A 17,501-nucleotide genomic window follows, 5' to 3' on the forward strand; every position below is an offset into this window, starting at 1 on the left:
GTAATTTTTCCAACAATTGTTTACAGACAGATTATTTCACTTATAATTCACTGTATCACAATTCCAGTGGGTCAGAAGTTTACAAACACTAAGTTAACTGTGCCTTTAAACAGTCCTGTCCCCTTAGCAGAAAAACACCCCCAAAGCATAATGATTCCACCTCCATGTTTGACGGTGGGGATGGCGTTCTTGGGGTCATAGGCAGCATTCCTCCTCCTCCAAACACGGCGAGTTGAATTGATGCCAAAGAGTTCGATTTTGGTCTCATCTGACCACAACACTTTCACCCAGTTCTCCTCTGAATCATTCAGATGTTCATTGGCAAACTTCAGACGGGCCTGTGTATGTGCTTTCTTGAGCAGGGGGACCTTGCGGGCGCTGCAGGATTTCAGTCCTTCACAGCGTAGGGTGTTACCAATTGTTTTCTTGGTGACTATGGTCCCAGCAGTTTTGAGATCATTGACAAGATCATCCCGTGTAGTTCTGGGCTGATTCCTCACCGTTCTCATGATCATTGCAACTCCACGAGGTGAGATCTTGCATGGAGCCCCAGGCCGAGGGAGATTGACAGTTCTTTTGTGTTTCTTCCATTTGCGAATAATCACACCAACTGTTGTCAACTTCTCACCAAGCTGCTTGGCGATGGTCTTGTAGCCCATTCCAGCCTTGTGTAGGTCTACAGTCTTGTCCCTGACATCCTTGGAGAGCTCTTTGGTCTTGGCCATGGTGGAGAGTTTGGAATCTGATTAATTGATTGCTTCTGTGGACAGGTGTCTTTTATACAGGTAACAAGCTGAGATTAGGAGCACTCCCTTTTAAGAGTGTGCTCCTAATCTCAGCTCGTTACCTGTATAAAAGACACCTGGGAGCCAGAAATCTTTCTGATTGAGAGGGGGTCAAATACTTATTTCCCTCATTAAAATGCAAAATCAATTTATAACATTTTTGACATGCGTTTTTCTGGATTTTTTTGCTGTTATTCTGTCTCCCACTGTTCAAATAAACCTACCATTAAAATTATAGACTGATCATTTCTTTGTCAGTGGGCAAACGTACAAAATCAGCAGGGGATCAAATACTTTTTTCTCTCACTGTATATATTCTGCACAGATTCTGTCAGACCTGGGCTATGACAGTGAATCTCAGTAAGACAAAAATAATGGTGTTCCAAAAAAGGTCCAGTTGCTAGGACCACAAATTAAAATTCCATCTAGACACCCTTGCCCTAGAGCACATAACAAACTATACCTACCTCGGCCTAAACATCAGCACAACAGGTAACTTCCACAAAGCTGTGAACAATCTGAGAGACAAGGCAAGAAGGGCCTTCTGTGCCATCAAAAGGAACATAAAATTCGACTTCCCAATTAGGATCTGGCTAAAAAATACTTGAATCAGTTATAGAACCCATATGGTGGTGCTTGAAATCATTGTTATTCTCTGTTAACCATGGTTACCTGCAAGGAAACACGTGCCGTCATTATTGCTTTGCACAAAAAGGGCTTCACAGGCAAGGATATTGCTGCTAGTAAGATTGCACCTAAATCAACCATTTATCGGATCATCAAGAACTTCAAGGAGTCCAAGAACAGTTTGGTGACGAACACTGCCTTTTCCAGCATGATGGAGCACCTTGCCATAAGGAAAAACTGATAACTAAGTGGCTCGGGGAACAAAACAACAAAATGTGAAAAACATTCCCACAGCATGATGTTGCCTCCACCATGCTTCATCGTAGGGATGGTGCCAGGTTTCCTCCAGACGTGATGCTTGGCATTCAGGCCAAATAGTTCAATCTTGGTTTCATCAGATCAGAGAATCTTGTTTCTCATGGTCTGAGAGTCTTTAAGTGTCTTTTGGCAAACTCCAAGCAGGCTGTCATGTGCCTTTTACTGAGGAGTGGCTTCAGTCTAGCCACTCTAGCATAACGAGCTGATTGGTGGAGTGCTGCAGGGATGATTGTCCTTCTGGAAGGTTCTCCCATCTCAGCAGTGGAACTCTGGAGCTCTGTCAGAGTGACCATCAGGTTCTTGGTCACGTCCCTGACCAAGGCCCTTCTCCCCCGATTGCTCACTTTGGCCGGGCGGCCAGCTCTAGGTAGATTCTTGCTGGTTCCAAACTTCTTCCATTTAAGAATGATGGAGACCACTGTGTTCTTGGGGACCTTCAGTGCTGCAGAAACGTTTAGGTACCCTTCCTCAAATCTGTGTCTCGACACAATCCTGTCTCGGAGCTCTACGGACAATTCCTTCGACCTCATGGCTTGGTTTTTGATCTGACATGCACTGTCAACTGTGGGACCTTATATACAGGTGTGTGCCTTTCCAAATCATGTCCAATCAATTGAATGTACCACAGGTGGACTCCAGTCAAGTTGTAGAAACATCTTAAGGATGATCAATGGAAATAGGATGCACCTGAGCTCAATTTCAAGTCTCATAGCAAAGGGTCTGAATACTTATGTAAATAAGGTATTTCAGTTTTTTATCTGTAAACCTGCTTTCACTTTTGTCATTATGGGGTATTGTGTGTAGATGTGATGAGGAAAACGTTTCAATTAATCCATTTGAGAATAACGCTGTGAAATAACAAAATGTGAAAAAAGGGAAGAGGTCTGAATACTTTCCTATTGCACTGTATTTCCCTCAGATTACACAGACCCACAAAGAACTTGAAAACAAATCAAATTTTGATAAACTCCCATATCTATTAGGTGAAAAAACACAGTGTGCCATCACAGCACCAAGATGTATGACCTGTTGCCACAAGAAAAGGGCAACCAGTGAAGCACAAACACCATTGTAAATACAAACCATATTTATGTTTATTTATTTTCCCTTTTGTACTTAAACTATTTGCACATTTTTACAACGCTGTACATAGCCATAATATCAAACAGCTCTCACAGTCTCACTGCAGAATTAGACGTTCATCAACGTTCTCCAAACGCCACATTTCTAATTTCTTCCAAAAGTCAAATTTCTAAGTGTATTTGTTGCCTCCTGCTGCTCTGTATCATTCCATTTCTCTAAACGTCAAATTTACAAAGTTAAGAGTTAAGTTTAGACAATCATTCCAAATGGTTAAGGTAAAGCTTAAAGTTTGGAATACGGTTATAACATTAAGTTTAGTCACTCAATTGGAATGGTTAAGGTAGGCTTAAGGTTTGGGATAGGGTTAAAACAAAAAATACAAAGGCAGTGTCCACGACTGGGATCGAACACACATCCTTCTGATCCAGAGTCATGGGATTACCCAAGCCTACTTGACGGTAATGGCACTCCCTGTTGCCCCTAGTGGCCGGTTTTTGAAGACATTTGCCGACGTCCTCAGGATATCCGTAGATGTCCAATTTCGACGTCAATCTTAAACGATCTCCCTGATTAATATATCATTTGAATTGTCTCTATTCTTTTCAAACGTTTGTGAGTGTAATGTGTATTTTTTATTTATTTTGTTTATTATCTATTTCACTTGCTTTGGCAATTTCCCATGCCAATAAAGCCCTTTCAATGGAATTAAATTGAGAGAGAGAACGCTAGCTGCCTGAGTGGACCACGGAAGCGTCGGAAACCTCCCACGAGGGGCCCTGTGTAATTCGACGCATGCTGTTCAAGCTTAGAGTATATTGTCTTCCCATTGCTTATGAAGCCTCCACCCACTGGCCCACCCTACATTTAGCCGATCATGTGACACGGGCGGGCAGGCTAAGTCATTTGCAAGTAGCACAGTTCTCTGTGCAGCTCCCCATTCATTTCCTGAGAACTGCGAGAGCTCAGCAGCTGAGAGACAGAAGGGGAGGGAGCTGCGCACACAGAGAGAGAAAGAGAGCGAGCGAGAGAGAGAGGGAAGCGAGAGAGAGAGCGAGAGATAGGACTGGAGAAGAGAACTGTTTCCTACGGCTCTGCAGCTTCTGACAAGGTCTGTGCAAATTTTTCCTCCTGTTCTGCTCATGCTGTGGTTCTCATTTGTCATGTTTGTGAGATTGTGTATGTGTGTTTGTGTGTGTGGTTCAGCTGTCATGGCTGAACCACATATGACAACTCCTGGTCACCTAGGTACCTACCGCACACTGGCTGGCTGTCCGTGCATGCCATTGTGTTGGGTTGCAGTCAGAACGAAACTGACTAGGGACTGGACTTGTAACACCTATTTCGAACAAGCTGTAATAGCATGAGAGGATAATACTGAGGAGTACTGTAGACATTATCAGCATAGCTATAGCTTGTGGTGCCTTTAAAAACTGCTTACACCTCTGTCATGTTTTCTTGGCAATGCTTTAGTTTGTTTTAAGGCAAGAGTGGTGTATAGTTTGAAGTCATTGTTCTTTTGTCTTTGAGAAACAGTTTTTGCTAAATTAGTTGGTGAAGATTTGGGTATAGTAGGAATCTGTACGGGGGAAACAGTGCAGGATCCAAACTCCTCAGGAATTGCCCAAAAAGTTTGCTGGTTGTCACAGCTGTTTGTGGATGTGATAGCTGCTTGTGTGTTTCTGTGAGTGAGTGTGTTTGTGTGTGTGTATGACAGCCTTGTTTGCCACCTTAAAGAAGCAGCAGAGACACAGAGAGCGACAGGGCTGTTAGCAATGGGTTAAACATTCAGAAGCTCGGGTAGCAGAGGAAGGACACCGAGGGGGAGGAGTGTGCGTTAGTATGTGTGTGTGCATTTGTGTGTGTGTATATGCGTTGGGTGGGTGTTGCATGGCTGGTGTCTTGGATGTCATCGGCAGTGGCTCTGACTTCCAGAGGGGTAATAGTCATTGGTATTGATGGGTGTCTGTCACTGGGCTCAGAGGCTCAACTCAACCCAGGCAGGGCTACGGGAGGGTGGATGAGTGGGGGCTGTGTGGTGGGGGTGGCTGGGGGCTGGCCCTGGCCTGTTCTTTTCAATTACAGAGGACCGGGCCAGAGCTGTCAGCAAAGGCATTTGTACACCGGGGGTTGGGGGTCGGGGAGAGGCAGGGAGGGGAGGGGCCCCCCAGGGGACTGGGGAGGGTGGGAGGGAGGTGGAGACTCTGGCCCCTGTTCCTGGGTCTGATGTGGAAACTGAGTACTGACCTGCGTGACTTTACCCCTGTGCTGGAGAGAGGCCCCATCCCTGCCTTCAACACTGTGACAGCCACGGGGTGTGTGTGTGTGTGTGTGTGTGTGAGTGAGTGTGTGTGTGTGTGTATGCGCTGCTCAAGGGTGTTCATGGAGCCAGATTAGTGCTCATTTAAACTCTCACTTTAATTCCATTTACCATGGGCCCCTTTCCCTCAGCATTAGTACATTTTAGAGGGGGTCAATTATGTACCTTAGCATTTACACTGAACATAATTCTCAAATTCATTAAAAGCCATATTTATACAATATACTGTTATTGCAAATATAAAAAACATTAATAGACAATGTAGTCTTGGGCAAAGATTTAGCCTAGTCCTGGACTAAAAAGCACGCCCAATGGAGATTTCCATTGAAATACCTTTTTAGTCCAGAAAATGGCTGAATCTCTGTCTGGGAAACTGGCCCAAAGTTATATATTTCACGTAGGTTACTGAATTTTATGGAAGAAAGACATAGATCACGTTCGATGATTTGGAGAAAACATATTGAAGATGATGAGAAAAGGTTGAAACAAGGTTGTAATCCCGCCATCAATCTATAACTTTCAGGACATTTCGATTTCCTTTCTAGGCAGCTATTAGTAGTTCCACACCAGATAGATAGAGATCAGCCTAGATAGTCAATTACAAATGACCAATCAGTAACAAACACAGTCTATCTGTCTAATCAGCAATGGACCTAGTCTATCTGTCCAATCAATTAAAAAGTACCAATCAGCAATGGACACAGTCAAATCTAACCAATCAGCAGTCTACTTGTCCAATCAGCAACAGACTTTTGCTGTGTTCACGTGCTATCAGAGTTATCGGGAGCGCTTACTTCCCAGTGGGACATGGGAAGTTTGGAGGGTCACTTGAATGACCCTCCAAAATCAGAATTACAAGTGGGAAACTCTTGAGTACATTTTGATACCAGAGTTGCGGTGTTGTGATGTTTCACCACTGACCTTTCACCTTTTCAACCAAAAGATGACAACAAATCGGTTTTTGACAATTACAACCTTATCAATATGGATGACATAGCTAGTCTGTTCGTATTGTCAATGTTAAGCAAGCTAGCAAAGCTTATCAAGCTAGCTAAAATGTTATTGGTTGAATAATTGTTCCATCTTCAAAAGCAGTTGAACACAATCCCTATGTCCCACTAGAACATGAAGCCAGCAACAGTGTACATGTCCACAGCGTTCATTCCAGTCCAATTATAGTTGCTCTACAGGATCCTGCCACCTATGGCATCATCTGCCTGACACAGTATAATAACAGCGACACAAATTGGAACAGTTGTTGACAGATGTAATCTTATGGAATGCGACACGTATTCTAAGAAAACATATACTGAACAAAAATATAAACGCAACAAGTACAGTGTTGGTCCCATATTTCATGAGCTGAAATAAAAGATCATAGACATTCTCCATACGCACAAAAAGCTTATTTCTCTCAAATGTGCACACATTTGCTTACATCCCTGTTAGTGAGCATTTCTCATTTGCCAAGATAATCCATCCACCTGACAGGTGTGGCATATCAAGAAGCTGATACAATGCCACAGATGTCTCAAGTTTTGAGGGAGTGTGCAATTGGCATACTGACTGCAGGAATGTCCACCAGAGCTGTTTCCAGAGAACTGAATGTTAATTTCTCTACGTTAAGCTGCCTCCAACATCGTTTTAGAGAATTTGGCATTACGTCCAACCGGCCACACAACCGCAAACCACGTGTAACCACGCCAGCCCAGGACCTCCACATTCAGCTTCTTCACCTGCGGGATCATCTGAGACCAGCCACCTGAACAGTTGATAAAACTGTGGGTTGGCACAACCGAATAATTTCTGGACAAACTGTCAGAAACCGTCTCAGGGAAGCTTATCTGCGTGCTAGTCATCCTCACCAGGGTCTTGACCTGACTGCAGTTTGGAGTCGTAACCGACTTCAGTGGTCAAATGCTCACCTTCGATGGCCGCCATCACCTCATGTTCCAGCATGATCTGTACACAATTCCTGGAAGCTGAAAATGTCCCAGTTCTTCCATTGTGCATGTTTGGGATGTTTGGATTGACGTGTACGACAGCGTGTTCCAGTTCCCGCCAATATCCACCAACTTCGCACAGCTATTGAAGAGGAGTGAGACAATATTCCACACGCCACAATCAACAGCCGGATCAACTCTATGCGAAGGAGATGTGTCGCGCTACATGAGGCAAATGGTGGTCACACCAGATACTGACTGGTTTTCTGATCCACGCCCCTACCTTTTTTTAAGGTATATTTGACCAACAGATGCATATCTGTATTCCAGTCATGTAAAATACATAAATAAGGGCCTAATGAATGTATTTCAATATACTGATTTCCTTATATGAACTGTAACTCAGTAAAATCTTTGTTGCATTTATATTTTTGTTCTGTGTACATTGTCATAATAGGCTGGACAGATTACGTTTTTTCTGATGAAAATTACTTATTTGCATCCGCCATGGAGTCCAGTTTCATAATATTACCATATGTTCCAGCTGCTTGCCATAGTTTTGAAGTAAAAGGGGAAACAGGCCTTATTTTAGGCAATTTTTCACCCTGTGGGTTCCTATTAGTTCTATTGAGCACCGTGGCACCAACTCTCCTTCCGAACCTTCTATTCCCAGCCCATTGTTCTGCATCACAATGCAAGCTTCACTGGTGTTAGCAATGAGCTCTACCCACCTAAACCCATGGGGTTACCTCAGGTAACTTGATATTAACAAGGTTACGGCTACTTGGTGAGCACCTACTATGTGTGCACGCGCTTGCGTGGTCACAATTCTTTTAATGAGTGTAATAGTAAAGACCATAGGTAGCTCGTGAGTTTCAATTTTGGGGAAGCTTACAATTTATCCTACGATTTCTACCGATCTACATGCCAGTTCTGATTTATTTTTGACATTTTCATGGAACAGTTTCATTTCAATAATAATGTTTTTGTTTCTCAAAATCATTGTCAAGTGGTTAATCATACAAATCTGAAGTAAAATGATAAAAATCTCAAAGTTAAAATTAAACTATGGTGAGAGCACTAGCCTCTGCCATATGGACACATTGATACACTGTGATTCATTTGCGGGAAAAGAAATGAGAGCATAGAACTCAGATATAGGCCAATGCAGCAGTAGGCCTTCCATCATCAACTAAGTAAAATACATAGGCCTAAAGCTGACAAATATAAACAGTAGAAAATATCCTGATGAAAATTCTGTTTCTTTCAATCACATTGATTTCTCTTCTCCGCCTGTCTGCCTCCCTTTCTATCTGTCTTGACTTGAGCTATTGCTAGTGAAGTTCAACATTGTATCAAATCATCTCAGGGTTCGGACTGAAGCTATCGCTAATGAATTTGCAACATTGTATCAATTAGCCTGATCCGGGCCCTCAAAGTTTCCTGCGCTTGGGACAGAAAGCTTTTATGATGTTTGCACTGGATATATGGGATCATCAGATCATGATATTTTCCTCTTTTACACCGAGGCTTGGTGATTATCGAGGCCAGATTTTTTTTATACTGAGGAACTATCATTTGCAATGGATGTTAAAAAAACAGACTTTGTTGACTTGTGTGAGGCGAAGAAAACATGAGTGGTGTACGTGGTGAGTTAAGACGATCAGAAATAAGACATTGACAAATGGGCATTTTCCTACATATGCATGGATTCTGGAGAGAGACGCACAATATCTTCGCCACACTCCCCTCCCCTTCTTCTTGATGCAACATTTTACATTATACTCAAGACACATTATCTTCACACATATTTTAGACACTTTTCACTGACAGCCGCAACTCAGTCAGCTAGACCTATTGCCAGGCGCACTACCCAAATTGCGGGCTTCCCAAACACACTTGTGATTTGAAACAATCCACAGCTATTTTTTTTAAAGAAGCTCATGCTCCCTGGTGAAGTATTTTAAATGATTCTATTTAGAGTAATTCTATAACTTTGGCGAAACATCAATTTACTTTCAGCCAATCCAGCATCCTAACAGTGAACTGTGCACCCGCCAACTTTCCTTTCCAATTCGCAAGAGGCTGAAACCAGAGATCTGTATATAATGATGAGATGCTCATGTCTCCGCCCTAACAATAGGAGTCTTTGTCCCAAAAGCGGGAAGGATTATTTCCATAGAGAAGCATTGGGCTTACACTAGACTGATTTTGGCGAGAGTGAGCCCTCTCGCTTCGTCTCTTCTTCTATGCTGAAACTATATCACCGGAGAGAAAGCATCCGAGCAAGCGAAACAGCGCCCCTCTATATGTAGCTCATTGATCTGATGATGTCTGGACAGAAATAGTATGACATGCCATACTCTTTTGATCCAGACAGCATCAGATACATGGTCTTGTGGTCCTCTGTAGCTCAGCTGGTAGAGCACGGCACTTGTAACGCTAAGGTAGTGGGTTCGATCCCCGGGACCACCCATACAGAAAAAAATAAAAAATATGTATGCACGCATGACTGTAAGTCGCTTTGGATAAAAGCGTCTGCTAAATTGCATATAAATAAATACATATAAAATAAATACATATACTGAGACAGAGGGGCGCTGTTTCGCTCGCTCGGATGCTTTTACCGAGATGTATGTTTATTTTTGTCGCCGCACGTCTCGGTCAAATAAATTATTAATATTTCAATATTTTATTTGGACAGGCAAGGAGGTTTGATAGGGCGGGCCATGTGAAAAATGTTCTGGTCGTGGTTGAGAAATATTTTTGGGAAAAAGGTGTAAAACCTCATCAAAACGCGTGTCACCGTCCTCTTTTTTTGCAAAGAAATACACTATCTTTACGATTTTGTTGTTTCTAAATGGCTGCTGGGTAATTTGATACGTGTGAAATCTGTACATTTGTAGGCTTTGAATTGAGCATATGCTGCACAGGTTCACTGAGTTGCAAACCACATGAATGGGTCTAGCTCATTGCTTAGCAGCTAATGGTGATTTGTAGATCTGACGCAGTTGCTACCTCAGATTATCAGCCAAGCAAGGTATGTAGTACCCGCAGATGGCCACAGGGAGGCTCAAAAGAGCAGGAGAGTTATAAATCCATACTGTTTTTTTTTCTCAGAAAAACAAACAAACCTTCAACCCTAACCCTAGGTCCATCCCTTAAAAAAGTTAGTTCTAACCCCTATTTTAACCCTAACCCTGAACAGACAGTAATCCTAACCCTAATTCTTGGGTATGGTAGCTTACAAAACTTTTAGAAACTAGTATTTTTAGTAATAATGCCTAATAATGTTTTGTTAGTAAATACCATTATAGTATTAAATAGCATTTTCATTGTTATTTTTTTCTCAAAACCTATAACTATTTGCTGGTTTTTAAAATATGTTTTATTTTATGGTATTTATTGTCGCAAGGCAGATCACTTCTGATAAACGAGCCACATTTAATTTTTAGTGATTTTATTATTTTATAGACTAATCTCTCTAATTAATAAGAAAAATATACTTTATTTCTCAGCTGCCTCTCCGATGTATTTAGTCTTCTGTGAATTAATAACTTTTCAATATTCACAGGTTCACTCCTCTGACGGCAGGCAGGCAGGCAGGCATTGCAGACAGCAAACAGATCAGCAGAAGCAAAGGCTATTTTTTGAGAATCCCCATATTTATTAAAAAACAACTCATTTCCTGTGTCTGTTTATATGTTAAAGCTAGAATCCTTAGTTGCTACATACATTTTTCAATTATAAATTCATGACGAATACCCATTGATCCCATAAAAAATTTAAGAATATAACTTGTACCCCTTTAGAACCCAAAATACAAGCTTGTTTTACTCCAATGTTTGTAAATAATATACAGTACCAGTCAAAAGTTTGGACACATCTACTTATTCCAGGGTTTTTCTTATTTTTAAAAACTATTTTCTACATTGTAGAATAATAGTGAAGACATCAAAACTATGAAATAGCACATGGAATCATGCAGTAACCAAAAAAGTGTTAAACAAATCAAAATATATTTTATATTTGAGATTCTTCAAATAGCCACCCTTTGCCTTGATGACAGCTTTGCAAACTCTTGGCATTCTCTCAACCAGCTTCACCTGGAATGCTTTTCCAACAGTCTTGAAGGAGTTCCCACATACTGTATGCTGAGCACTTGTTGGCTGCTTTTCCTTCACTCTGCGGACCGACTCATCCCAAACCATCTCAATTGGGTTGAGGTCAGGGGATTGTGGAGGCCAGGTCATCTGTTGCAGCACTCCATCACTCTCCTTCTTGGTAAAATAGCCCTTAGACAGCCTGGAGGTGTGTTGGGTCCTTGTCCTGTTAAAAAACAAATGATAGTCCCACTAAGCCCAAACCAGATGGGATGGCGTATCGCTGTAGAATGCTGTGGTATCCATGCTGTTAAGTGTGCCTTGAATTCTAAATAAATCACAGACAGTGTCACCAGCAAAGCACCTCCACACCATAACACCTCCTCCTCCGTGCTTTACGGTGGGAACTACACATGCGGAGATCACCCGTTCACCCACACCGCGTCTCACAAAGACACAGCGGTTGGAACAAAAAATCTCACATTTGGACTCCAGACCAAAGGACAAATGTCCACCGGTCTAATGTCCATTGCGCATGTTTCTTGGCCCAAGCAGGTCTCTTCTTATTATTGGTGTCCTTTAGTAGTGGTTTCTTAGCAGCAATTCGACCATGAAGGCCTGATTCACACAGTCCCCTCTGAACAGTTGATGTTGAGATGTGTCTGTGACTTGAACTCTGTGAAGAATTTATTTGGGCTTTAATTTCTGAGGCTGGTAACTCTAATGACCTTATCCTCTGCAGCAGAGGTAACTCTGGGTCTTCCATTCCTGTGGCAGTCCTCATGAGAGCCAGTTTCATCATAGTGCTTGATGTTTTTTGCGACTGCACCTGACGAAACATTCAAGGTTCTTGAAATGTTCCGTATTGACTGACCTTCTTGTCTTAAAGTAATGATGGACTGTCATTTCTCTTTGCTTATTTGAGCTGTTCTTGCCATAATACGGACTTGGTCTATTACCAAATAGGGCTATCCTCTGTATACCCCCCCTACCTTGTCACAAAACAACTGATTGGCTCAAACGCATTAAGAAGGAAAGAAATTCCACAAATTTAACTTTTAAGAAGGCACAGCTGTTAATTGAAATGCATTCCAGGTGACTACCTCCTGAAGCTGGTTGAGAGAATGCCAAGAGTGCAAAGCTGTCATCAAGGCGAAAGTTGGCTACTTTGAAGAATCTCAAATATAAAATATATTTTGATTTGTTTAACACCTTTTTGGTTACTACATGATTCCACATGTGTTATTTCATTGTTTTGATGTCTTCACTATTATTCTACAATGTAGAAAATAGTAAAAATTAAGAAAAACCCTGGAATGAGTAGGTGTGTCCAAACTTTTGACTGGTAATGTATGACTACTATAGTTTTGATATCATGGATGGTCAGTCCTTGCATCCATAGCTCTGTCTATTAATTTGAGAGTGGTTGTCACGCCTGCTCCTATTCCCCCTCCCTGGCGCTCGAGGGCGATGGGCTGCCCACCATTACGAACACCTGTCATCGTCGTTACGCTCATCAGTGCTCATTGGCCTCACCTGCACTCCTTCCCTTTGTTAATTAACTCCCCTACATCTGTCTGTTCCTCTGTTTGATCCCCGTGTCAGCATTGATGTTGTTTCGTTTCCCCTGTCCAGATGCTGTCCGTGTTTTGCTCCATGTCTTTTATTGATTAAATCATCACCCTGCACTTGCTTCCCGTCTCCCAGCGTTTGTCGAACCGAGATCGTCACAGAATGCAGACTCCAATATTGGAAGCATCAGGAAGTTTCTTTTTGGTTGGGTTTGGTGACGTCGGGTCCGGGTGCCGTGGTCGAAGGAACCGGGGGTGCCTCAGCCAGCTGGTTCATCGGGCTCCCATGCCTTAGCTGGCTCGAGAGGTTTCCTTGCCTCGGTTGGCTCGGCAGGCTCCCATCCCACGTCACGCCTCAGCCGGCTCGTCAGGCTCCCACGCCTCGGCCGGCTTGTCAGGCTCCCACGCCTCGGCCGGCCCGTCAGGCTCGACCAGGTGGGACGCCGGGTGGCGTCCCTAGAGTGGGGGGGTACTGTCACGCCTGCTCCCGCACCCCCTCCCTGGTGCACACCTGTCACCATCGTTACGCGCATCAGCGCTCATTGGACTCACCTGGACTCCTTCCCTTTGTTAATTAACTCCCCTATATCTGTCTGTTCCTCTGTATGATCCCCATGTCAGCATTGATGTTGTATCGTTTCCCCTGGCCAGACACTGTCCGTGTTTTGTTCCATGTCTTTTATTTATTAAATCAACACCCTGTACTTGCTTCCCGTCTCCCAGCGTCTGTCGAACCGAGATCGTCACAGTGGTTACATTTACCCCAGGCCCATCCTTCAGCTTTTTACCATCAAGAGATTACATCATGCAACCCTCGCGGCTAGCAAATTACGTCAACATGCCCTTCACTTGAGCAAGAAGGCAGAGTGCTCGCTGCCAGCACGAGCTTGTGGCGGGGCTTGTTTAGTTGGCTAACCGTGCCCTCTTGAAAATGTCAACAATATGAGTCGCCTGCACATTACAGCATAGATAATATTGTAGCGTAGCGGATTTGCTCACATGACTCGTGATACTTACTTCACAAGTTCGGATCTTGCATGCAGCAGGCTTGCTTTTTCACATTTTAATCCTTTTACATTGGATTTTTCAGGCAATGGCATACCCTTCCAATGTTATTGATGAAGTGAAATATATAAATTAGATCAGCACTCTATTTTCAGTAGCACGCATCTGAAATCTGGTTTCCACTACATAGCACAGCCATAAAGTCAATCTCAAGGAAACATCAGAAAATGTCATTAGTTGTCTTGCTGCCAGTTTATGGTATAATTGATAATTGCAGTACCTGGTTGATGAATTTGTCAATTAATGTATTTACTAGGGAAATGCTTTTTCTTGACCAGAGGTAACTGAATTAACGTTCAGGATTATTGATAAAAAGTTATTGAAATAGTAATCAAGTATAATTTCAAAATATGAGCATAAAAACAGGTAATAATAAACATGAATCATCATTATATTAATTCACAGTAATCTGTTAAAATACGCTTTTAAACACTTTCTGTAGCTGTGTAATATCTCAAATGTAACACACAAACACGTAATTGTCAAAGAAAAGTATGTTTAAGATTGTTGTACCTACACTGAGAGTACAAAACCCCTTCCTAATATTGTTGCACCCCCATTTGCCCTCAGAACAGCCTCAATTCGTTGGGTCATGGACTCTACAAGGTGTCAAAAGCATTCAACAGGGATGCTGGCCCATCTTGATACACACAAGAAACTGTTGAGCGTGAAAAACCCAGCAGCATTGCAGTTCTTGACACAAACCGTTGCACCGTTCAATGGCACTTAAATCTTTTGTCTTGCCCATTCACCATCTGAATGACACACATACACAATCCATGTCTCAATTGTCTCAAGCCTTAACAATCCTTCTTTAACCTGTCTCCTTCTCATCATCTGCACTGACTGAAGTGGATTTAACAAGTGAAATCAATAAGAGATTTTGGCTTGGATTCACCTGGATTCACCTGGTCAGTCTATGTCATGGAAAGAGCAGGTGTTCCTAATGTTTTATACACTCATATTCTAGTGAAATATAATCACAAGAACAACACGTTTTTTGGTGCATTTTATTATAGCCCGCAATAGAGATGGTGAGAGGCAGACATTCAAAACAATATACAAAGAAGCAAAGAATAATTCACCAATATTAACCATCATTAATTTGATGATTGCATATGCCCGATAGTGTCTCCCAATCCTGGCCCTAGGGGACCAGAAGGACACACACCCACATCCCCTTCGATTGGCTGACTCAAGTGTGTCAGTACTAGGACAGAAACAAAAATGCGGTCCCCCTGGGCCCCCAGGACAAGAACTGGGAGACACCGGCCCAGTACAAATAGGCCTAATGTTATGGAACTGATTAGACAGTTACTGTTACGCTTTACTCGCTGGGCCTTTCTAATTGTTCTGTAACCTGACACAGTACCTTGCAAAAGTATTCATCCCCCTTGGCGTTTTTCCTATTGTGTTGCATTACAACCTGTAATTTAAATTGATTTTTATTTAGATTTCATGCAATGGACATACACAAAATAGTCCAATACAGGGAAATTCTTGAGGGAAACCTGTTTCAGTCTTCCAGAGATTTGAGACTGGGACGGAGGTTCACCTTCCAGCAGGACAATGACCCTAAGCATACTGCTGAAGCAACACTCGAGTGGTTTTAAGGGGAAACATTTAAATGTCTTGGAATGGCCTAGTTAAAGCCCAGACCTCAATCCAATTGAGAATATGTGGTATGACTTAAAGATTGCTGTACACAAGCGGAACCCATCCAACTTGAAGGAGCTGGAACAGTTTTGCCTTGAAGAATGGGCAAAAATCCCAGTGGCTAGATATGCCAAGCTTGTAGAGACATTCCCCAAGAGACTTGCAGCTGTAATTGCTGCAAAAGGTAGGCATGTTGTGTAAATCAAATGATACAAACCCCCCAAAAATCAATTTTAATTCCAGGTTGTAAGGCAACAAAATAGGACAAATACCAAGGGGGATGAATACTTTCGCAAGGCACTGTACATGTGTGCATTAACGTGAAAGTATGAGTATGCAGTCCGTGTTGGGTGTGCGTGTGGGAATGGAGTGTGTCTGACTAGCTGTGGCCTGACCCCACTTACCTACCTATTACCTACACTACATACTATTCAAACCCCTGGACAGAATATCAGTAAGCTCCCCCGGAATGTGGTCGATAAGTCCTCTACAGATCTCCGAATGTCAAGAAGTCAATATCTGAAGAAAACTATAGAGGAGATAAAATTACGAATTTGTAGATACCCAATGATAGTTGTTAGATGGGATATAATTTTTGGTTTGAATGTGTTCAAAAGACACTTTTTCATGGAATAGTTCATGCATCAAAAGTGTGCTGTCTGCCTGCCATGCCATCAGAGGAGTAGACCTGTGAATAATAAAAAGCTATGTTACTGCCACACTTTCACATAGAGGCGTAGTTCAAACCACAAAATGTAAACTACAAAAAAGGCCAATAAATAAGCCAAATTGTAGCAGAGAAATAGCAAGCTGGTTAAATAAAAGACTTCGAACTCTGAAGTCGTCCCATTGTTTCATATAGAGGAAATAGGGGTATGTCTATTTCGCCAAATATCTCAAAATGTGTGTCTTGATTTTTTTCAAGTCATACACCATTTTAATCAGGAGAATCTCCTCTTTCTAATGATGTAAGACTGGGCAGCGAGCTCTGCTGACATCAAATGCTAGCCTTTAAAATGTTCGAAATGACACATTACTATTGAACTCTGAAGCTGCCTCATTGTTTCCCCTATGTGGAAATCCTACACGGACGTCTGTCTATTTCGCAAAATATCTCACAATGTGTATATTTTTTCAAGTCGGACACCATTTTAATCAGGAAACGATCCTTTTTGTAATGATGTTAGGCTGGGCAGTGAGCTCTGTTGTGATCAAACGCTAGCCCCGATATAGTCAGAAGTTGCCATTTATTCCCCTACTTCCTCGTTACGCAGATGGCAGCACACTTGACCACATCGAGTTGCGGATGTTTACTTTCTACACAAGTTGTAATTTTTCAGTTTCGTCCTATGAACAGATTGTAGTGGTAAAATAAAAAGGGAGAAATGTTTTGGTGCCATTTAGGGGAAATGGAATGCTAAGCATCACTCCAGTTAGCAGAGGCTCAGCGAAGGTTTGTTTCAATTAATTTGCTATGGCCTCGTGCTGGCGTTCCAGTTCAGCCAATGTTTTTGGCCGTTTTTCAGCCTTGGGTGAATTTGTACTCGTTCTATTGTTCAGCCTAGTCATAGTCTCAAAATATGGATTTCCCAGATAACAACACATAATTAGGTGGACTAGCTATTTTGTATTTTATCATCAATAATTGTTCAAACTAATATGGAATAATATTGAATAAACTGAGCAGGTCTGGAAAAAGGTTGTAAAATAATCAGTTGGATATAAAGCAACCTTTCGAGTGCTCAGAGGGCTTTTATATTGTAAAGGGGGTTCATTAACCTCATTCAATAGCAGACACCTGTCAATGAACGTAATCTGGATTCATTCATGATTGTATACTGTAGAGTACAGTATTTAGTCGATTATCTCATCTGCTGGTAGCAAGAATCCGGCAACTCTGAGCGGAGGGCAGAGGCATTAGGGGAGAGGCAAGAGGGGAGTGCTCCCCCCTCATGTATGGTGCATTGTGGGATGGCCCTGGCCTGTTCCCATCTTGTGTATGTGATGGTAGAGGAAGGGGACAAAGTAGAGGG

The 17,501-nt window shown here is 42.3% G+C and overlaps 1 protein-coding gene across 2 annotated transcripts in view; it reads left to right on the plus strand.

Moving 5' to 3' along the window:
• Window positions 1–3,673: 3,673 nt before the first annotated feature.
• Window positions 3,674–17,501, plus strand: part of klf12b (Kruppel like factor 12b) — a 192,163-nt gene continuing 178,335 nt past the window's right edge. The window contains exon 1 of one of the 2 annotated variants that reach the window (XM_084179501.1): window positions 3,674–3,921. The gene's annotated coding sequence lies outside the window, so the exon portion shown is untranslated. The remainder of the gene's footprint in view (window positions 3,922–17,501) is intronic. The other variant, XM_084179502.1, reaches the window with a different exon arrangement.

Source organism: Coregonus lavaretus (assembly GCF_964263955.1).
Source record: "Coregonus lavaretus genome assembly, chromosome: 16".
Lineage (NCBI taxonomy): Eukaryota > Metazoa > Chordata > Actinopteri > Salmoniformes > Salmonidae > Coregonus > Coregonus lavaretus.